Genomic DNA, 22,244 nt, shown 5'->3' on the forward strand with positions numbered 1-22,244 from the left:
CGCTCAATTTTGCTGGCGTCCAGTTTCCGGCAAAATTGAGCGTCGGCAGTCAAACCCGGTGACAGCCGCCGCTCCTGTCCAAAAAGAGGCGCTAGGGATGCGCTAGTGTCCCTAGCGCCTCTTTTTGCCGTGGGCCCTCATTTAAATACAGAATTGCGCGCATAGGAGAGTGGTCTGTGCGCGCGCCGGGAGAGCTGGCGTTCGCCGGCTCTTCCGTGACTTTTACTGTATCGGCCCATATGTGTTTGGTACAACTGGGCCTATGCTAAAGATAAAAGCAAAGTTGGAATTAGAAACCAAACCAAGGGGGTAATTTACTAAGCATTTTTTCCATAGAAACAGAATGTGAGAAAAGCCTTAGTAATATGGCCCCAAGCGATTCCAGCAGAGAAGCACAAGCAATGGGCAGGGAGACCTGGCTTCAAATACCTCCCCCTTGTGACAAGTCATGCTCTGACCTAAACTCGTATTTATTTAACGCATATTCCACCTTTGGGGTACTGGAGGCATTTCCCCATCGCCAGAGGGCTAAGCATTTTGGCCTTAGCGAGTCAGCATGGGAGAAGTGGCTTTAGCATTTCAGGCCGTGAAGTGATTTACCCAGAGTGGCGGGCAGCACCCTCCAGGCTCGCCTGCCTCCAGCTCCTCGGCTCAGGGCTGCAAAACTCTCCGCACTGCTCTAATCAGCTCCAGCTATCAGGCAGCTTCCGAGTCGGAGCCCGGGCTCCCCTGGGGAGGGGGCGGGGAGGGGAGGAGTTGGGAGGGGGAAGGCGAGGGCAGGTGAAAAGAGGCAGGTGTGCGAGCGCCGGCGCCTTTGTGCTTCTGGCTGCCGGGCTGAGAGGTCGCCGTCCGGGAAGGCAGGAAGGAAGGTGCGTGGAGGCAGCGGCGGCGCGGGCTCTGCTCGGCTTCGCTCGTGGGATTTTCCAGGGCTGGAGGGGGGGTTTGTGACGGACGGAGCGGCTCGCAGATGAGGGGAGCCGGCAAGAAGGAAGGATAGGGCCCCCCCCCCTCTTGAGAAGAAGCTGGCAGCTCGTTGTAAAGCTGGGAAAGATCCTTGCTCTGATGTAGTGGAAACCGCGCTGGGCGGCTCGCGTATTCCCAAACGGGTAACGCATCCAAGCCAGAGCGGTGCTGCTTGCGGCGTGGCTGCTGCGCGTTATAAAGCCAGCGCAACTCGCTTACTCGGTGCTGTGTTTTTACACGCTCTTCACTTTATGATGAAAATCTCTGGGTAGGGAGATTTTTTTTTTTTTAAAGTAGCAGTGCTCCTTTAGAAAATACAATAGATGTTAAATCGATGCCAGAATATTACATGTTTACTGTTTGGTTTTATATGCCTGCAAATGTGTATTGTAATCCGCACTGAGCTGTCTGTGATTGGATTGGCGGACTATAACATTTATTTATTTATTTATAATCTTCTATATACCGTTTCTACAATAGAAGTTAGATCGAAGGGGTTTACAAAACTATACATTCATAATAAAAACATAATCACAAAAGGTAAAACTAAGCAAGTCATAAAAACAGAACAGTCAATCAAAAACAAAACAAGCCTCTGGATGGAAATAGTTAGGACTCCGATCCTTTTGGCCTGTTTAAGTGCAATGGAGCATAAGTAGGTTTATAAACTTTCTTCTTAAATCCTTTAATGTTTGTTAATTACCTGAGGGAATCAGGAATGGAATTCCAGAGGATAGGGCAGCGTTTATTTATTTAAAAATGCTAAGCGCAGACTTCCCCTTCCCCAAGTCCTCAAATTTGCTGTAAAGGTTGACACTCAGGACTCCTTGATATGGTCCAGGTAGCAGGAGCTCTCACTGAGGTTAGGGATATCTCTGACTACTTTTTCATACACTGCACTGTTACAAAGCTGAGCTGATCGTGCCATGTTCCCCAGACCAGAAGGCACAGAGATAAGAAGAGTAAATTATTTTCAATATTTTCATGAGTGACATAATGGAAGGATTGTGGGGCAAGATAGTCTTTTTGCTGATGATAACCAAAACCTGCAATGGGCTAGACAGCCAGGAAGATGTGGAAAACATGAGGAGGTATCTAGCAAGGAATGGTCTACAGACTGGCAGTTCAGATTTAATGCTAAAAATGCAAAAGTACAAAAGAAGAGCAGGATCTGGGTGTGATTGCATCTGATGATCTTAAGGTGGTCAAATAGGTGGATAAAGCGACGTAAGCATCAGAAAGATGGGAAGAGGAATGGTCAACAGAAGAAGGGAGGTGATATTGCCCCTGTATCGGTCCCTGGTGAGACCTCATGTGTGGAGTACTGTGTACAGTTCTGGAGACCGCACCTTGAAAAGGATGTAAACATGATATTGTTGGTCCAGTGGGTGGCTACTGTAATGATCTGTGGTGTTTGTTCTAAAGCAGTGATTCCCGACCTGTGGTCCATGAGCCAAGGTTTCCGCAAGAAGGGACACAAAGTTTCAGGCTGATGCGACGTAGTGCGCACGGCTTTACCTGTGCTTGGATGTATGTTTTGGGCACCTGTCCGAAACCCCTCACGCACTAAAGGGATTAGCGCATCCAAACCAGCATCGCTAATAACGCTCATCACATGTAAATTCATGTTGATGAGGCTATTACCCCCACCCCCACCCCCCCCCATGCAAAAAATTGCCACCCCCGCCCATTTTAATACTGCAAATTTAACATCTGCCCGGGAGCAGTGTCAGTGAAAATCACCAATCAGGAACAGCCCTGCTGGTGGTGAGGATGGAGCTCTGGCCAGGCTGTTCTAGACGTGCACCCGATGCACAGAGCACTAGGGATGCACAAATTACCCATCGCGCGCCCCTTTTAGCGCGGCAGCTCGTTTTCCTATTGCATCGAGCTCCCAGGACGGGTGGACGTGGTCGCACGTTTTTTACGCACTGATATTGCATCGGCCTGTTTATCTGGGAGGAAAAAGAGTGGGGCTGCTGCCCCAGGCCAGGCGAGTGAGACTGGAGCCTACTGCTGCCCCAGACTCTTCACCCCACATTGCTACAGAGAAGGGCCATCTTTACCCAGCCGCAGCCTCAGACCGCACTGCCGCATGCCTAGCGGAGGTAGGAAAGAGAGGGACCGACTGCAATGCTCCAGAATCATAAACCCCACTGCTGCACACTGAGGAAAGCAGGAAAGAGCAGGGCGATGACAGCCTGAGGAGCATTTCCCTCTCTTCACGACTGACCTGGGGATGGGGAGCAAGTAGATTGCAGCCTGTCAGGGGAGGTAAGACCACTAGAAACTTGGGGAAGGGGAGAGGACCCCCAGGAATCATGCTGGACCAGAGAGAGAGAGGGGGGGGTAGAGGACTACCATGGTTTAGAAGGGAAGTCCACCAGAGATTAGGGAGGAAGAGCCAGGTGTGGCTGTGACATTAAACCCGATTATTTAGTGGGACAACAGACAGACATGGAGATCTCAGAAGCCTTCTTCCCTTTGAAAAGCAGGCTATTGTTTTTGCTTTTTCTAAAATCTCTGTTAGTTTGAGATTATCATTTTCTGGATGCATTTGTAAGAATTATAAAAGAAAATAATAATAAAGTATAAAAGAAAAAGCAGGCTAAAAGGGAGGTCTATTTTGAAGGAGGGTAACATTTCATGCCACTGGGGGTTAAAGGACCTGCGCCGTGCACGGCAATAAGGAGCCAGGGAGGGAAGGGACATGCGCTACCTTTGAAATCCTCCTGCGTAATTTCATGCATGTACTCTGTATCTACTTCAAAGCAGGTGCAAAAGGACCGGCCGGCCGAGTTTTCCAAATCAGATAGCAGGTCTGCAGGTTCCGGCGCTGGTTTTCTGCCAGGGCACGCGGGGCTCCAAACTGCAGCGTTTTTTTCTGAACTTGCTTGCTTCTCCTCATTGCAGCTGGAATGGAAGGTGGAGGCCACTGTTTGCTTCAGCCTTCAGTTATCAGGGCAGTTTTTAAATAGCTTTGTCGGTTGCCCTCCCTACTTGTTCAGTTTAGATTAATAAGTATGATTTAATAGTAAGCTTCCTGCATATGAATGGTTCTGGCGTGCATGTCATTTCTTTTGTCATGGAAAAATTAAAGAGAAGTGTGTGTGTGTGTGTGTGTGTGTGTGAGAGGTCCACAAAAGTTTGAGGCTGAAAAGGGGTCTACGTTCTAAAGGTTGGAGCCCCTGCTCTAAAGCCTGTGGGGATAGACTTAAAGATCTAAATATGTAAGCTGCAGAGAGGAAAGGCAAGAGAGGGGCGAGACGAGAGACTCAAATATCTCAAAGTCTCCATGCCCAGGAAGAAAGGAGGCTCTAGAAGGAGGGCTCATGGGATGAGGCTGAAAGGGGGCAGACTCAGGAACAACCTTAGGAAATATTTCTTTACAGAGAGGGTGGTGGAGGCATGCAATAACTTCCTGGTGGAGGCAAAAAACCGGTATCTGAATCCAAGAAAGCATGGGGGTAAATACAGGGGCTCTCCGAGGGTGTGATGGGAGTTGTAAGGGCTACAGAAATTGGACGGATGGGCCATGTGACCTCTTTCTGCCACCCTGTTTCTACATTTCTTTGATTTATTCTTTCTAAATACAATTCTTGTCACAGAAGTGTTTAAGACAGAGCTGATGCAGTGCCCGTTCTCTGCTGCTGTGGGCCGCTCTAGTGTGTGGAAGCCCACGCCGGAGTGGCTGCTTTTGGGTATATACTTGGGTTTATAGGGATGGCTGACATTTATTTATTTATTTATTTATTTAGAATTCTTATATACCGACATTCTTGTAAAATTAACAAATCATATCGGTTTACAATATAACAGAACAATCGCGGCTAAGGCGTTACATTAAAACAAGGCTTCTAATAGAGTATATAGAACAACATAACAATAGCAGCTAAGGCATTACATTAAAACATAGGGTCTAATAAAGTATAAATATGAGATATAGGGTCAAGGGGGTGGGTGGGTTTATTTTTTGTATGTATTTTTTTGACATAGAAGGACCACCAAGACGTTCTTCTGTCCGCTATTGGACCATTGATTGCTGCAGTGACTAAGGTTTTTGTGAGCCGTTGGAGATATAGTAATTTGTTTAAAACCTTTTTTAATAATCTATAATAAGGCTATAATAGTTTTTTATCAATTTAGTATTGTGCTGTAGTATAAGAATAGTTTTGTAATTAAAAAAAAAAAAGCCTTTTGTTCGCTAGATTGAATGTTTAATTGAATCTGCTCCTATTTTAGTTTATACAAAGGTTCATGTTTTGCTTTTTTATGCAGCATGTTCCTATCTGAACACTTTTGACTGCCTCAGCTTATTTCTCATAGATATATAGATATATATATATTTTAAGGTTTTAGAAAGCCGTTTGGCTAGTGCACCCCTTGAGAAGTTTAGATGAAAACCCAGCTTGCACGCCTTAAGCTTCCCGTCCTTGTCCTCGTTTCTGCAATAGAGCTGGCAGGAGAGCAGCACGGACTGCGGTGTCCTGAGCCAGGAACAGAAATGGTTGGGAGGAATGGGACAGAGCTGCCTTGGAGGCTGTGAGCGTGTGCTGGCTCATGGCCCTGTGCTCCTGTGCGGTCTGCGTCAGTTGCCTGGGAGGGGCAGCTATGGCCCCCCCCCCCCCCCCCCCCCCGATCATATTTTGCAATCTTGCCAGTGAGATTCCCTGGGGTTGGTAACGTGACAGGGCTCAGGTTTAATCAAACACTGAAGTCAGCAGCTGTGTCATGAGAGCAAAAAATATCGATTGCAAAAAAAATCCTAGGGTGTGGGGAAACTGGTCTATTAATATTAACTCTTTCCTGTTATCTGTTGTGGAGCTGATTGCAGTGCACGTCTCAGAATAATCCACTATTATACTTATTATATCACAGCTACCGATCAGCGTGTTTCTTGCAGCGCCTGTGCTGTAGACTAGAATGGTGGATTATTGTAACTAGTCTGCTAGGCCCACCATGCTTTTTACATGCGTAATCTGTTGTTTCAATGGCCAGACCATCCCTTATTAAAACTGGCAGCTTTTCCAGTTTCCATCACATATAAAGAAACACTACCGTCCAGTCTCCAATCTGCCCTTTCTGGGGAAAGTAATGGCGAAAGTGGTTGATTAGCAATTACTGGAACTTTTGGAGGATAGTAATCTGCATCATGCATTTCAATCAGGCTTTGCTGGAGGCCATATTATTACGGGCTGAGTCCCTGTCCTGCCTGCTTCACTCACCAGCCCCACCCGGCTGGCTGTACCTTCCCTGGCTGGGTGAGGTAACTGACTGATAACCTCCTGACAGTGAGCTAATGAAGGAAGGGAAGGGAAAGAGATGTAGAATACCTTACCCTGCTTATCTGTACGTTGAGAAAACCCCAAAAAGGAGATCAGAATTGTATGCCAACTTGAAAGAGCGCGCGTTATGACTCCCAGCCCTGCATGTGTGTTAGGTGTATTTATCTCACGCCTTTTCATTGGTAGCTCAAGGCAGTTACTTTCAGGTACCGCAGATGCTTTCCTGTCTGCAGAGGGCTCACAGTCTGCTTGTATCTGAGGCAATGGAGGGTGAAGGGAATTGCCAAAGGTTCAAAGAGCAGCAGTGAGATTTAAACCCTTCCCTGGTTCTCAGCCCGGTGCGCTAACCTATTCCTCCACTTCAGGTATGGGGGGGGGGGGGGTTTGTAGTTGCTTTTGGGGGGGGAGGAATGGGGGTAGGCATGTATATATGGCTCAGTGGAGAAGGCCTCGTGGGGGGTGGGTTGTATGTGTAGGAAGAACGTAAGGGGTGTTTATCTGATGGTGGGGGCACTGTTTCCATTTTGTTTCGCTCCTCCCTTCTCCCCCCCCCTTGTCGGTGGGGGGTGGTGGTGTAGGGGGGTTGTGGGGATGTGTGTATTGGGAGTTGAGGGTGGTAGTGGGTTGGGAGGTTTGAAGTGTGTGTGTGTGCATTCTTTCCTCCTCCCCTCCCCTCCCTCACACTCTCCACTTCCCTCTCCCTTCTTCCACCCTGTATGTGTGATGGTAGTGGGAGGGAGTGGTGGTGTACAGTGTGTGTGTGTGTGGATGGTAGTGGTTAAGTGTGCGCACACTCCACTTCATCCTCCTTTGAATACCTTACGTCTTGCCCTGCTCTCCCCGGTGCAGATATGGGCCTGGGTGGGTGTGTGGGGGGGGGGGGGGGGGGGGGGGAGGGGAGAGATGGTGACGTGGTAGTGGCAGCAGTGGAGTGTGAGGGTGGGGGGGATGGTTTGTCTGAGAACATGTGTGAACATGCAGAACTTCCCCCTTACACACTTTGCTTGTCTTTCTGACACTGCTAGGACCTGGGAAACCCCGCCAGGTGGGGGAAGCGTTCTGCCTTTCCGTGCGTGCGTCTGGATTTTCCAAAGCGTGCATATCAAATTTCTCACATCGATGACTCTAAAATTTGGTGGGGGGGGTGTAAAAAAGGGTGTGGCTGCTTTTCCTGGGACAATTTTCAAAGTGAATCGGCGCACACAAGTTCATGTTGAAAATTTAGTGTAAAGCCTGTAAAAGTAACCACAGACGTTACACCAATGCAGGCAGGTACATAATCCATCCCTTGAATGTAGTAACAGGTAGAACTTATCGCATTGTAACGGGGACACTAACCTTTTAAATACAAATGCATTGTACATTAACTTATCAGTGTTTTCCTGGGACCCACAAACTGATTACGATGTGGGTTAGCACCTGAGCCCCACCCCAGGTTACTAAGAGCCTGAGAAATCCAAGGAAAAATGTCCCCCGTTTTATCATGCAGTCTATGTGAGAGCTCGCCCCCTCTCCTGAAGACCCCGGGAGAGAAAAGCTCTTTAGGGTGCAGCTGCTGTCTCGTTTTGTTGGGGGGGGGGGAGATAGATAAATGGGAGGAGTGCGGCACAAGTGGGAAAGAGGAGGGGACAGTAAAGGTGAGAGGGAGAAAGAGAATGCATGTGGAAGAGATGAGGAAGCATCGCAAGGAGGTGCCCTGTGAGAGGGGTTATAAAGGACAACGGAGCATTTTCTCCTCCCAGTCTGTTAGCCAGATGTCAGGAAATAATATTTAAATAACGTCCTCTCCGGGAAGAATTAGTGCAGGCCAGGGTGCACTGTGAGGCCCCTGTAACTTTGGTGCCAGAGGTTAATCGAGGGGGTCATTCTGGGCTGCATTTGGGGCATTTTTAATAAATGTTTTGAACCAAGGGGCATCGAGTGAAACAGTGACTCTCTCTGTTCTTTTGACCTTTTGAAGGAGGCAAAATAGTTACAAGACTTGTGTTTTTCTAAGGGAAACAAAAGGCTTATGGGAGCCTTAAAACCTGAGGGATGATATGAAGGGATTCGAGTCGAACAAGCTATAATCCCTGTGGAAGTAGTAATTGAGCCCTAAACACGAGCAGCAAATAATTGATCACGGACAACTTCAGTGTCTTGCACTGTAGAATAGGAGAGGGTTCAAGTCTACAGCATGGACGCCATGAGAAATTCTAATTGATGATTCTTTCCAACTCTTTTATTGAGTTGATTTTTTTTTAAGTAAATATGACGACCATGGAAGCATCTAGGAGAGAAGAGCAAGAGTCCACTAAGGAAGATGATACTGCAGTCAGTGCACAGGTAGAGCTCCGATTCGGGTATCACAAAAACCATGCTACCATACCAAGCCCATCTCCCACCAAACAGTCTTGTGGATAGATTGTATAGGAAAGGATCTTAGCTCGGATGAAGGAGGCTGGTGAAAGCAGCTTAGGAGCTTGTCGTCATAATGGGGAAGAGGGACCACCTCCCCTGAAATTCAAGAAGGGCGACCAAAATGATGAGATGGAACAGCTCCCTATGAGGAAAGACTAAAGAGGTTAGGACTTTTCAGCTTGGAGAAGAGGGACTGAGGGGGATATGATAGAGGTCTTCAGATCATGAGAGGTCTTGAACGAGTAGATGTGAATCAGTTATTTACACTTTTGGATAATAGAAAGACTAGGGGGCACTCCATGAAGTAGCATGTGGCACATTTAAAACTAATCAGAGAAAGTTCTTTTTTACTCAACGCACAATTAAACTCTGGAATGTGTTGCCAGAGGATGTGGTTAGTGCAGTAGTATAGCTGTTTTAAAAAATGATCGGATAAGTTCTTGGAGGGAGAAATCCATTACCTGCTATTAATTAAGTTGACTTTGAAAATAGTCACTGCTATTACTAGCAATGGTAAACATGGAATAGACTTAGTTTTTGGGTACTTGCCAGGTTCTTATGGCCTGGATTGGAAACAGGATGCTGGGTTTGATGGACCCTTGGTCTGACCCAGTATGGCAATTTCTTATGCTCTTAAGAGTTCTGTATCTCTGACTCTTAGGCTCTCACTGGCTGTGATCCTGCCATGACTAGCTGTACCAGCTGGTCAGGTCTTGAGATCTTTCATTCTGACCCTAGGGGTGAGTCTAGTGGCTCAAAGCAAGACCTATCTGTGCCAGCTCCCTTCTGGGTAGCACAGAAAAGGAAACGGAGGGGCTCCTGCAGACCGAGCACAGTATAGGACACCAGCCAGTCTCTCTCGGTGCTCCCCTTTACCCACATTGAAAGTGTCTTATCCAGTATCTGTGGGGTAAATACCAACCGTACTGGGGCTTGGGTATTTGCTATGCACTTTTCTATATCCACGTCTGGGGGTGGTAGCCACATCGTCATCTAAATGTCCATTTTCATGCTGCTCATGGGCCTGCAAACTGATTTTTAAAGGGAAAGGACCATGGAGTTTCCTTTTGAAAATTTGGTCCAGCAGGGGAACTCTGGCACTTTCCCTTTCCAGACCTAACTCCAATTAGTTTTACCCATAGTAAAGGGAAGGGGCGCAATATTTAAATTGTATTTTTACAAGAGTAAATGAACATTTACCGGCATAAAACCTTTTGAATATTGCCCCCCAATGGCAAAGAAGTAATTCCTGAAATGAGTGACTGCTAGTTACACATTTTATCACAGGCGCTGATCACCGTTTCTCATGGTATCTGCACTGTACAGTAGAATAGTGGATCACTATATTACAGACACACTTCAGCATGTTTCTTATTATGTCTGTGCTGTATAACAGATTTTCCCCCCCCCCCCCCGCCTCTGTTTCAGCCCAATATCAGGATGCACGTTATCCAATGGCTGTGATGATTTGGTAATTTAGGGATTCATAAAATTGAGACTGATTTGAAGGGGGTTTTTTCTCTTTAAAGTAAAGTAATAAACTTGATTAACTGACTTTTAAGAAAAAATCAAGACTGTTTATGGAACTAAATTATAAATAACATCCTAAAAAAAATCAATAATTTACAACAATTTACATAGAAGTAATCAAGTAAAAACAATAGAAATACAATGATCAGTTACTAAACAACACTATTATCCAAACTTAAAAACAGAAAGAAAGGAATCAAAAGATCTAAAGAGCCAAACGTTTATTCCTTTCTGAAATCTTAGATCGTCTTCCTGTTTGCAATTCATTGCCCTGAGAACTTAAAGGGAAGGGGGCCAGTTAACGAAATGCTGAATGCAGAGTAGTTGTGTTGTTTTGCAGAAGGCGCAGGAATAGCAAGTGGGTAAAAACGTTTTAAATATAATCGTTAGAGGTCGAATTTTACACTCTATAGGTTGGGAAAGCCGGTGAAGCTCAGCCAGCATTCTTGTTACTTTTCTAATTGTGTACGTTTGCCCGTTTTTATTGTAACCTGCAGAGAGCATGGGATTGTGCGGGCTAAAAATCCTTTAAATTTCTTTGACCCAAAGAGTAATTTGGCTGCTGTGTTTTGTGAAAGCTGCCCTGATATAATGCATTACAGTATTCCAGCCAACTTTAAAATTACAGCATGCACAATTATCTTGAGGTCCTTTTTCTCCAAAAAGGGCTGTAACTGAAAAACATAACGGAGAAAAATGAAAGAAGAGCAAAGAGCAGTAGAAATATGGTTACGGAAGTTTGAGTCCAACTTAATACTTAAACTAGAACCAGCTTCGTTCAGATGAATAATCTCCCCCCAAATTGAGGGAAGAATAGTGAGGGGCGGATTCCCTCTACTCACTCATAATGCCTCAGATTTTGGGGGTTCAGTTTGTTTATGAAAAACAAGCCAAGCAGAGACTAAATCAGCAACAAATTAAAATTAATCCTGTCATTGGTTTGTGCTGAGTCTATAAAAACCAGTAGCTGAATACACACCCAGCTAATCCCAGACCCTTGAAGATTTGCTAATGGGGCCAAATTAAAAGTGAAAGGGGCAGGAACAGAACCGGGAGGGATCCCGTATACTAAATCTTAATGGAGACAGCTTGAAATCCCAGTTCACCCAGTAAGTGTTAACATTCAAAGATTGAAAGCTCTCTCTGCTATCAAAACATATAATCACTGATTCAAAAGCATGCATTTGATTGAATCAAATGCTGCAGCCTTCCTCCATCAGCCTTAATCCTAATCTCATTCCATGCCGCAAGAGGGGCAGTTTCAGTGGCAGTGCCCTGCCCTGACTGCCTTGCATGGAAGCCATTTTGCTCCAGATCAGGGGTTCTCAACCCAGTCCTCGGGACACCCCTAGCCAGTCAGGGTTTCAGGAAATCCAACATGAATATGCATGAGATTGGAGACAGTGTATGCAAAGCTCTCTCATGCATATTCATTGTGGATAGCCTGAAACCTTGACTGACTAGAGAGTCCCTGCAACTGAGCTGAGAATCCTTAATCTAAATAATGATTGGATTTGATGATGGATTACTTCTTCCATCATCTTGACACCAAAGATAGGTTCAAGACAAACCTTCGCCCTCTTCCATCAGCAAGGGGGGCATTCAGTTTCTTTCAGACAGCAGAAGTAAGGGTAGGCAAGTCCTAGTCTTGGCGTGCACAAACAGGTTTTTCAGGATGTCCATAACGAATATGCATGCAGTAGAGCAGTGCATGCAGATCTATTAATTGTGGGCATCCTGAAAACCAGGCCTGTTTGTGGCACTCCTGGAGCCTGCCCTGGCTCAAGCTAGTGTTTTATAGTGGAGAAGAGGAATGGTACAATGCCAAGGTCCTGGAGAAGCAGTAGAACTGGCAGCCTGTAAAAGTTTTCTCCAGACCTATCTGAGAAGTTACTCATAGAATAAAAAGAAGGTAAATCCAGCACTTCAGAGGTGTCTGGAGATCAGCCGAACAAAAGATGAGAAGGGGTGTCTGGATACTTTGCTCAGCATTGTGGATAGCTCGTTGCATCCAAAGCTAGAGACTGTAATTTCAGATCACGCACCAGATAGTGGAGGCAAAAATTAGTTCTGAATCTCTATGATCTTCTTTTTTTTCCCCCCCCCCCCAGAATAATCAGTAAAGAGATCAGCCGTTAGCTCATCCTAAGCTCCTCTGTCTATGAACTTTCTGACCAGGATCATGCTAGAAAGAAGTCCCAGATGATTCTTTGGTTAGGGTACTTTTTTTTTTTTCTAGCAGCCCTGATTGTATCTCTAGATCTATTAATACTATTCTTACATTTTATTCTTCTACCATTTTCTTTGACAATGACACATTTTTTAAAGTAATAGAAGCCCAGCAAATACCTGTCACAATCAGGCAGGCTGGATTCAGGGATTCTCCCTACAGGAGTGGTACAGGACAGAGCAGGACAAGGCCTTCTGCCTGACCAGCCCCCCTTCCCCCCTTGGGTTGAACCCGCAGGTTCTGGGGGCTGGAAGGACTTTCCTGGCACGGTACATCATAGTGGATGGGCAGGGCTGGCGATATGGGCTGGAACAAGAGCCAAGGCCCAGAACTGGAGACAGGGTCTGGACCTGGAGGCAAGGCCTGGAGTCAGAAACATGGCAAGGGCTAATCAGACACAGGTTACCAGGAATCTAATGCAAAGCAAGGTCCATATAAGACCAGACAAGGAAAAATCAGATAAGGAGGCTTAGGTCGCAAGGCAGAGTGAGACTAGGAGTCTTGAAGGCCTTTAGGCTGGGTGAGAAGGCCCAAGGAGGCTGCAGGGCAGGATCAAGAAGGCAACAGGGGCCCTCCAGTAGCAAGGGAAAGCATGGCGGGCCAATGCAAGGAGCCGAGGTGACTTGATGAATAGGCACAGAGTGCAGGAGGGCTGGCCTTGCTGAGTTATGGATCATCACGGAGAGGGCTAGAGCATGTAAGAGCCTGGATTGTGACAATACCTTAGTAGACTCTTAATTGGATCAATTAAGCAATGTTGGAGAGGGCCAAACCTAGTCTAAAGTGGTCTTCAGAACATCATTCCTGGACTCAGTCTGAGAACTGAGTGAACCCTGTGCCAAATCCTTTGGGGAAATTCAGAAAATATGGCTGTCTTTCATGTTGATGTCATAAATAATATTCCTCTCGGAGCACACATCCATATTCATACAGAAGATAATTTTAAAAAAATGATCAGACCACAAAAGAGGAGTAAAAAAGATTGAATTTTAAGGGGAGCAAACTTTCCCACTGTTTTACATATATAAATAAAACCAATCTGTGCCTACTAGACGTGTAGATGATTTTCTTTATTGCTTGAAAATTCCTAGGAATTAATTCATCAAAGGTACAAAAAGCAGTCACTCCCTTCCCTCCTGAGAACTAATAGTTTATTTCATTAAATCCTTATTCCTTTGTATTAGAAAAAGTTAATGCAGTTTCTGGTTACATCTGCATGGTCTATCCATTCTCTACAAATTCCTACTCCTTAACGATCTCTCTTGCACCAAGCAATCCCCATTCTTTGTACTAGAGGAGTCTAGAGATTGTTTGCCTGAAATATAATCCCATTAGCCAGCCCTTGATCTGCACCCACATCCCTTCCCCACTTCCAGCTAGGGACAAGCCTGAGGGGAACCTAATACAAGGCACTCTTGCTTTAAAGCAGAAGTAGGCTTGTTCCAAATATTTCCTGGTTAGGCACTCTTGGTCTTATTCCTAATTCTCCTTTTTTTCTAATTTCTTAAAACTTTATACTTTTGTATTTAAGTACCAAGTTTTCACTTTCATTATGATGATCCAATATGTTTTGAAAAATTCCCTCCAAGGCCACCCTTTAGCAATTTGTGCTGTATTCATGCTTTCTCTATATCACTGACACACCTGCACGGGGCTCTGATGAAGATCTGCTCTTCAGCTGTTCGTGCTGTACTCATGCTTTCTCTATATCACTGTGACACCTGCACGAGGCTCTGATGAAGATCTGTTCTTCAGATGTTCGTGCTGTACTCATGCTTTCTCTATATCAGTGACACCTGCACGGGGCTCTGATGAAGATCTGCTCTTCAGATGTTTGTGCTGTATTTATGCTTTACATGTGTCAGTCTGACGCCTGCATGAGACCGTTATGGTGAGAAGCTGCATCCCCTGATTTGCTTAGAATAATGGGAGCAGTTTGGTAGGAGAGGTATTAGGAAAACATGAAACGCTAATATCTCAGGAATGAACTAGAAACCAGAAAGGTAGAAAGGTTGTTTTAATGACTCTAACAGCTTAGTTTACTAGTTTAGGAGCGTGGGAAAATAAAAGCATCCACCATTGGTGAAATCTAGGACTAATGCTAAGCAGTATATATTGTGTAATTTAGCATTTATTCAGTGCTCTGGCTGTGGTCATGGCCATTCTCTGCAGGTTAACCCTGTTCACCTCTGGCATTGAAGGCTTTCAAAGTTGCTAGGGACAAATTAAGTCTGTTCTGTTATTTTCCTGTTTATCTTCTGCTGCAATTTATTTTCTGTCTTTAGTGCTGTCCTGTCTCTCACCAAGGAGTCATTGACAGTCACAGGACTTAAAAGATAGCTGGGATGCCGACCTCTGGACTGAAGCTAAAAATAGAGCAAAATCACAGAAACGTAGCTTAACACAAATGTGCTTTTCTCCTCGCCCTTCTCCTCTTCCTCCTCCTCTCCTGTTTCCCCCATTGATATTTAAATTTCCAAACAAACTCCTTGGGGCCGATGCTATAAAAAATGCGGAAAGAGGGCACTGAAAAGTCAGCGCCCGCTTTCTTAATGTGCGCACGGCGCCCGCAAGGGGGGGGGGGAGGCGCCATGCTATACGCAAATTAGGGGGTCGTGCTAGCAAGGAGGTGCTAGGGTGGCTTGCGTGACCTTAGCGCGCCTCCTTGCTAACGCGACCCCGTGGTTACCGGCGGTCGCATTAGCAGATATTATGAACACAGACGCCGAGATGCTTCAATGCGGCGGCTGATGAGGTTTTTTTTTTTAACTTTTTAAAGCAGTTTTTTTTTTTTTTGCTTTTCTGTACTTCTTTTCAATGCGCTCAGCTAGCAAGGCCTGCTCCAGGCAGGCGTTAATATCTGAGCGATAAATGTGCGTCTGAGACGCACATTTATCTTTTTGCATCGGGAGTGAATGCCAAATAGCCTCGTTCACGTGCATTTGCATGCGATGAGCGCTATCTCATTCCCTCCGTGTCGGACGTGCGTTAAATAGGCACTAATCCCTATTGCATTAGGGGGTGGATTGGCGCCTATTTAACCCGCTTCAGACTGCAGGTTATACAGTGCGCTCAGCCCCCTTATGAGTTGCAGCCAGAAAGTCCGGCCTTTCCTGATTTAAGCCTGAGGTGAGTGAATGGGAGAAGTTTTTCTCTGTATTTTTTAAGATAATTTAAATCATGCGTGTATATGAGAGGTGCACGAATGAACAGCAGCCAGGGTTTGAAGCCTTGATGATTGCTGGTCGCAGGTTTTAAACTTGTTCATTTTGGTGCCGAGACTTTACTGAAATCCAGATAGATCCCATCCGTTGCTCTTTTTTCCTTTGGTCACTTCATCTAAGAATTCAGTCTGTTTCGTTTATCAGGATCATTTTGCTTGTGTGAAGCCGTGTTTCAAGGTATCACATTATTCTCTGCTCACCACTGAGGTCCAACTAATAGATCTGTGATTTCCCACAAAAAAATAAAAAGTATCCTGCCCTTGCAGAGCTCTAGGAATGAGATAAATTGAATAGAACCATAAGGGCGGGGTCGGCCCTTCCTTTAGCTCCTTCAGTCTTCTGGGTGGAGCCCATTGGCTTGTTTACTTTCGATTGTACCAGCCTTTTAGATTACACTAATGTAACGTCTCCATCAAACCAGAGGTTTGACCCCTAAGAAGTCAAAATAAAGAATTCAAACTAATAATATAATACAGCAGTAAATTCTACAGTAAAGCTGTAAAATAATCCCTAACACATACTAGTGAATATATGGAAAATAATTCATACATAGCATTATTATTATTACAATACAGCAATAAACTATAGCAACATCTAAAATACTTCCCCAACCTATAAATACATCCAGTATCTTAAAAACTATCTCCACAGCCTCTTAACTACTTGCCTTTTTCCTTTGCTCCATCACCCTTTCCTTTATGGTGTGAAACAAAATTATTTTTTTATAATATCTGCTTTCTTCTGATCCTCTTTATTTAAAACCCATCCTCCTTGTTGTAAGAATATCAGAATGCCATAAGGTCCATTGAGGCTGGCTTCCTGTTTCCAACAGTGGCCATTGCGGGATCCCAAAGAATAATCCCGGTTATTTAGACACCACATTTTACAATTCAATGCTTTAAAAAAAAAAAAAAAAAAAAGCAGAACTAGCAAATGATCCAGTTTCCTGAATGGCGATTCTTGGTTGTCACCGAGTCTTTCACACTTCCTTCTGGTGCATTCTGGTACTTGTAGTGCTGATGGGGAAGAAGCAGAATTACAAATACCACAATGCCCTGGGGGACGAGGGTTGAAAAACCAGGACTTGACCCAAAAGGTCCCCTCCAGAAGCTGGGTCACCAGTCGGCTCCGGAACTACCCGAGTGAGTGTTGGCTAGCTCAGTAAGCACGCTCCTGGTGCTTGGATCTTCAGAAGCTTCCCAGCGGGGGGCAACTCAGTATTGTTAGATGGTGACATGGGTAGATGAGTTCTCCACGCATGGTTAGAAGTGAAACTTGAGCTCCCATCTGAGGGTAGACTGCACCTTTGTCTGTGTATGGTGCTGGTGAATCTTATTGCTTAAGATCAGGTTGGATTTTGGATTGATTAATCCACAGTTTACGCACAGAGTGAAAAAAATACTTTCTCCAATCTTTGTCAGAAAAGTAAGAGGGAAAGGAAACTGGTATAGTATTTTCTGCTTTAGGCTTAAAAAAAAAAGAATAAACTGAACGTTCTTCCTTCACTGCAACCCAGATCTGATAGCTTCCTCCTGGTTCAGACTGCTGTTCCTCAGCCTTTGTAATCTGGAATCACCCTCACTCAGGTTACATCTCCGCATTTGTTAGACTTCTGCCCTTGTTGTTCTACCTTCACACCAGGGTTACCGGATCCCTTCATGGACCGTGGGGAGCCAGATGGGAGATCAAGAGTAAAGCAACTTTATCACAAAAAAACCCCTATCCGATTCCATGCTCAGAATTCAACAATTCTTCAGTAACAGCCAAGAGGCCTAACAGTTTGAAATGTTCCAGTAGGTTATTTAATAAAAGCAGCTCTTCATATGTCAACACCATAATATACTTGAAGAGAAAAAGGAAGTTACTTTAGCTGCCCATGCTGTATTCATGTTTTACATGTACAGTGCAACACCCGCATGGGACGCTGATGAAAATCTGCTCTTCTGTCCATGTCTGTGCAATGCCTGCATGGGTCTCTGATGAAGATGAGCACAGCAGCGCCCTGACTTATTACAGGTCATGGAAACAGCTCCAGCTTCTGCCCACAGACTGACATTAGCCCTGGAAACATAGAAATGATGGCAGAAAAGGACCAAATGATCCATTCAGTCTGCTCGGCAAGCCCATGGTAGCAGCATCTGCCGTGCTGTGCAGGCTTCCCCCATGCTTAACAGATTCCCAGTCCATAAAAGTGTGGCCCTCGTTGGTTGCTGTTTGAATCCAATTCCCCATTACCTCTTGTCGTTGAAGCAGAGAGCAATATTTGAGTTGCAACAAAAGTATCAGGCTTATTGGTTAAGGGTAGTAACTGCTGCATCAGCAAGTTATCCCCAGTTATCCCCATGCACTCCTTTTCTTTATTTCCATCCTCTAGCCTTAGGGATCCACAGTGTTTATCCCATGCCCCTTTGAATTTCTTCACTGTTTTCATCTTCACTACCTCATCCGGAACGGTATTCCAAGCATCCACCACCCTCTCCGTGAAGAAATATTTCCTGACGTTGGTTCCGAGTCGTCCTCCCTGGAATTTCATTTCATGACCCTCTAGTTCTATTGATTTCTTTCCATTGCAAAAAGGTTGGACGATTGTGCATTATTAAAATGTTTTAGGTATCTGAAGGTCTGTATCGTATCTCCCCCTGCACCTCCTCTCTTCAAGGGTGTACATATTCAGCCTCTCCTCATAAGTCTTCTGATGGAGATCCCACGCTATTTTAGTCGCTCTTCTCTGGATCACCTCCATCCTGTCTCTATCCTTTTTGAGGCATGGGCTCCAGTATTGAACGCAGTACTTCAGGTGAGGCCTCACCAAGGACCTGTACAAGGACATTATCACCTCCTTTTTCTTTCTGGTTATTCCTCTCTATACAGCCCAGCATTCTTCTGGCTTTAGCTATCGCCTTGTCACATTGCTTCGCCATCTTTAGATCTCCAGACACTATTACCCCAAGATCCTTCTCCCAGTCTGTGCACATTAGTCTTTCACCGCCCATCACATAGTGCACTTTTGAATTACCGCGCCCCAGATTCATGACTCTGCCCTTCTTGGCATTGAATCCCAGCTGCCAAGCCTTCGACCATTCTTCAAGTTTTCTTAAATCATTTTTCATTCTCTCTACTTCATTCGTTCTACTCCATTGCCGATCTCAGTATCATTTGCAAATAAGCATGTTTTACCTTCTCTCCCTTCCGCAATGTCACTCAAAGATATTGAACAGAACCAGTCCCAACACTGATCCCTGTGGTACTCCACTTAACACGGCTCTTTCTTCAGAGCAGATTCCATTTACCATTGCACTCTGTCTCCTATCAGTCAACCAGTTTGTAATCCACTCCACCACCTTGGCACTCACTCCCAAGCTCTATGCTCTATGACTAGGAATGCCTTATGACCACCGATTTATGCCTGATGCTTTATGACCTCTGATTATTGTATATTGTTACTCATGTTCATAGTTATTTATCTTTCTATTTATTGATTTATTAATTTGCGTTGCCTTTCAGTATTATCTACTCCCCCTGTTTATTGTTTATCTATCGGTTTTATGTAAGGGCCATGCCCAATAGTTCTTGTTTTTTGTAAACCGATGCGATGTGCGAACGGCCATCGGTATAAAAGAGACTTTAAATAAATAAATAAAATAAATAAGCTTTACTCCATCTCTGACTAGTGCTAAGAAAGCACTAGTTTAGCCAGTTTACTTCTCTGCATTGTGTGTGTGTGTGTGGGGGGGGGGGGGGGGGTGACCGCATGAGATTTTTGAGAGGACACTAACCTGTGCGCACATTTTGTGTGTAAATGTCTTGTTGCATCAGCAGTAAGTTTGCACACACAAACTGTGCTCTGCCAAAAGCACCTTCTTACATTGGTCCGATAGTGAGGAAACCCCCCAGGATGGGTACTCAAAGCAATGCCAAACTTTGAGCAGCTTGTTCAGAGGAGAAATACTCAGGAACCAGTGATTGATGGGGAATGGCTAGCTATAAAGACATATCCCACATAATCCCATAATACACAAACACAGCTGCTGCCTACTTGCAAGGTCAGAGTACATGAAGATAAGAGAACACAGTCACTGGGCTAAGTAACCTATGCCATTCTCAAGGACATTCTCGGATTCAGTTCCCCCATTACGTGCAAGGAGGCAAAACCATAATCAAATAGCCTGTCCGGGGAAAAAAGGGAGCCAGTTTGCATCCTTTGAGTGGACAAAAACACCTGATCTTATAGTGCATGGTTCACTGGCAGTGGCTTAGAAGTTAGAACAGTGGGCAGGGAAACAGGGATGCCAGGGTTCAAATTCCACTTCTCTCACAGTTTACTCATTGTGACCTTGGCCAAGTCACTTCACCCTCCATTGCCTCAGGCAAGCACTAGTTAAGCCTGGGACAGGGAGGGACTGACCTACTGTTCCTGAATTGTAGCCTTGCTTTAGAAAGGCAAGAAATTAAAGAGAGGATTTGTGGCAGGCAATATGTTGGTAGTGTAAATAAATAAATAAAAAAATTGCCAGAGGAAGTGATGAAAGCAGTTAGTGTAACTGGGTTTAAAATTGCTTAGACAAGTTTCTGGAGGAAGAGTCCATATACTGTTAGCCATGTAGACTTAGGAAAGTCACAAACTTAACATATAGAAACATAGACATGACGGCAGAAAGAGACCAGACGGCCCATCTAGTCTGCCCAGCAAGCTTTCGCACTTTTTTTTTTTTCTCATACTTATCTGTTACTGGATAACCTGAATCAATTGGCTTACATCTGCCACCTTCTTTCTTGGTTTAAACACATGACCTGAATTTCTCATTTAGGATAATTTTCCCTGTGACCAAAAGACGTGGGCCACTACTACATTCAGGGGCGTTGTTTGTCATGGGCACTCAGGGCTCGTGCCCCAAGGTCTATTGGCCAGTGCTCCACTCTCAGGCAGCCGAAAACAGCCGCTCTATTTACTACTCCAGCCCCCATCCCTTCATGCAGCCTGCAGGAGGAGAGAGGCTGAAGTAAGGAGCAGAGCAATTGTTTTTTGTTCCTGCCTAACCCCTTCCCCTTCCCATCCTGCAGGAGGGGAGGGGGTGAGACTGGCACAGACACTGCAGGGAGCAGGGGGGAGATACAGGAGGGGAGGGGCTGGAGAAAGGAGCAGAGCTGCTGTTTCCACTCTGTCCCCTTCTTTCAACAGGCAGTGTGAATGGAGAGGCTGGAGCCGGGGACACAGGCAGCCTGCGATCCCAGGACTCCCAGACTCGGCTGAGGGCAGAGTAAGGGAGAAGGCAGGAGGCGCCGGGGAGCGATACGTGATTTTATGGGGAGAGAGGGGAGGTAAATGCTGACAAAGGGGTAAGATGAAGAGGGGGGCGTATGCTGGTGTTATGAAAAGGGTGACAGAGTGAGAGGGATGGGTATTGGGGGACGTGAGGTGAATGCTTGAGGGGGCAGTATGAAAGGGTTGAATGTTATTTATTTATTTAACAGCTTTTAATATACCGGTGTTCGTGCGGGCACATCACGCCGGTTTACAATAAACTTGAGAAAGGAGGAAAATTACAAAAAACAGGGCGAGGGGGAGGGAGCAGGCGAGAAAAAGGGGGCAGGAGTGAGGGGTATAGATAGAGGAGGAAGGGGATAGCAGCTGAGAAAGTAGAGGAGCGTAACCATAATTATAGTGGAGGAGATTACAGGGAGAGGTATTTACCGCAGAGGACTGCAGAGGTGTGATAATTTAGAAAGGGTTATACATTATAACTTATTTACATTATACCGTGTTTCCCCGAATATAAGACAGCGTCTTACTTTCTTTTTACCCCCAAAAGTCCCACTATGTCTTACTTTCAGGGTATGTCTTATATTGGGAAAAAAACATGAGTGTTCAAAAAAAAATTATTTTTAAATACCTGTCGGAGGGCCGCGTGGGTCCAGGCGGCTGGCGGCGGGAGCCGGGTGGTCGCGTGTTAAATCTAGGCCGCGGGCGGGTGGGCGCTTGTTCCGGGGGGGGCGGGTGGACGCGCGTTAGTTCGAGATGGCCGGCGGGCGGCGGGTGGTCGCGTGTTAAATCTAGGCCGGGTCGCACAGGCGCGCATTCATTCACTGCCGGTGGGGGCTGCCGAGGCAGCCCCACCGGCAGTGAATGAATGCGCGCACAGGCCCACAGCGCCTGTGCGACCCCTGCGATTCGGCGCTGGGGGCTGCCGGTGGGGGCTGTGGCAGTGAATGAATTCATTCATCCAGGCGGAGGTGCCGGCTGCTTTCGCCGCTGCCGGCTGCTTTCGGCGCTCAAGGCAGTCACATGCCGTGACGTCACAGCATGTGACTGCCTTGAGCGCCGAAAGCAGCCGGCAGCCGAAAGCAGCCGGCAGAGGCGAAAGCAGCCGGCTCCTCCGCCTGGATGAATGAATTCATTCACTGCCGCAGCCCCCACCGGCAGCCCCCAGCGCCGAATCGCAGGGGTCGCACAGGCGCTGTGGGCCTGTGCGCGCATTCATTCACTGCCGGTGGGGGCTGCCGAGGCAGCCCCCACCGGCAGTGAATGAATGCGCGCCTGTGCGACCCGGCCTAGATTTAACACGCGACCACCCGCCGCCCGCCGGCCATCTCGAACTAACGCGCGCCCACCCG

The 22,244-nt window shown here is 46.0% G+C and overlaps 1 protein-coding gene across 2 annotated transcripts in view; it reads left to right on the plus strand.

The window, feature by feature from the left end:
* Positions 1 to 768: 768 nt before the first annotated feature.
* TMPRSS2 (transmembrane serine protease 2) overlaps positions 769 to 22,244 on the plus strand; it is a 101,348-nt gene continuing 79,872 nt past the window's right edge. The window contains exon 1 of one of the 2 annotated variants that reach the window (XM_029578585.1): positions 769 to 869. The gene's annotated coding sequence lies outside the window, so the exon portion shown is untranslated. The remainder of the gene's footprint in view (positions 870 to 22,244) is intronic. The other variant, XM_029578584.1, reaches the window with a different exon arrangement.

The sequence above is a fragment of the Rhinatrema bivittatum genome, chromosome 15 (assembly GCF_901001135.1).
Source record: "Rhinatrema bivittatum chromosome 15, aRhiBiv1.1, whole genome shotgun sequence".
In the NCBI taxonomy this organism is placed as follows: Eukaryota; Metazoa; Chordata; class Amphibia; order Gymnophiona; family Rhinatrematidae; genus Rhinatrema; species Rhinatrema bivittatum.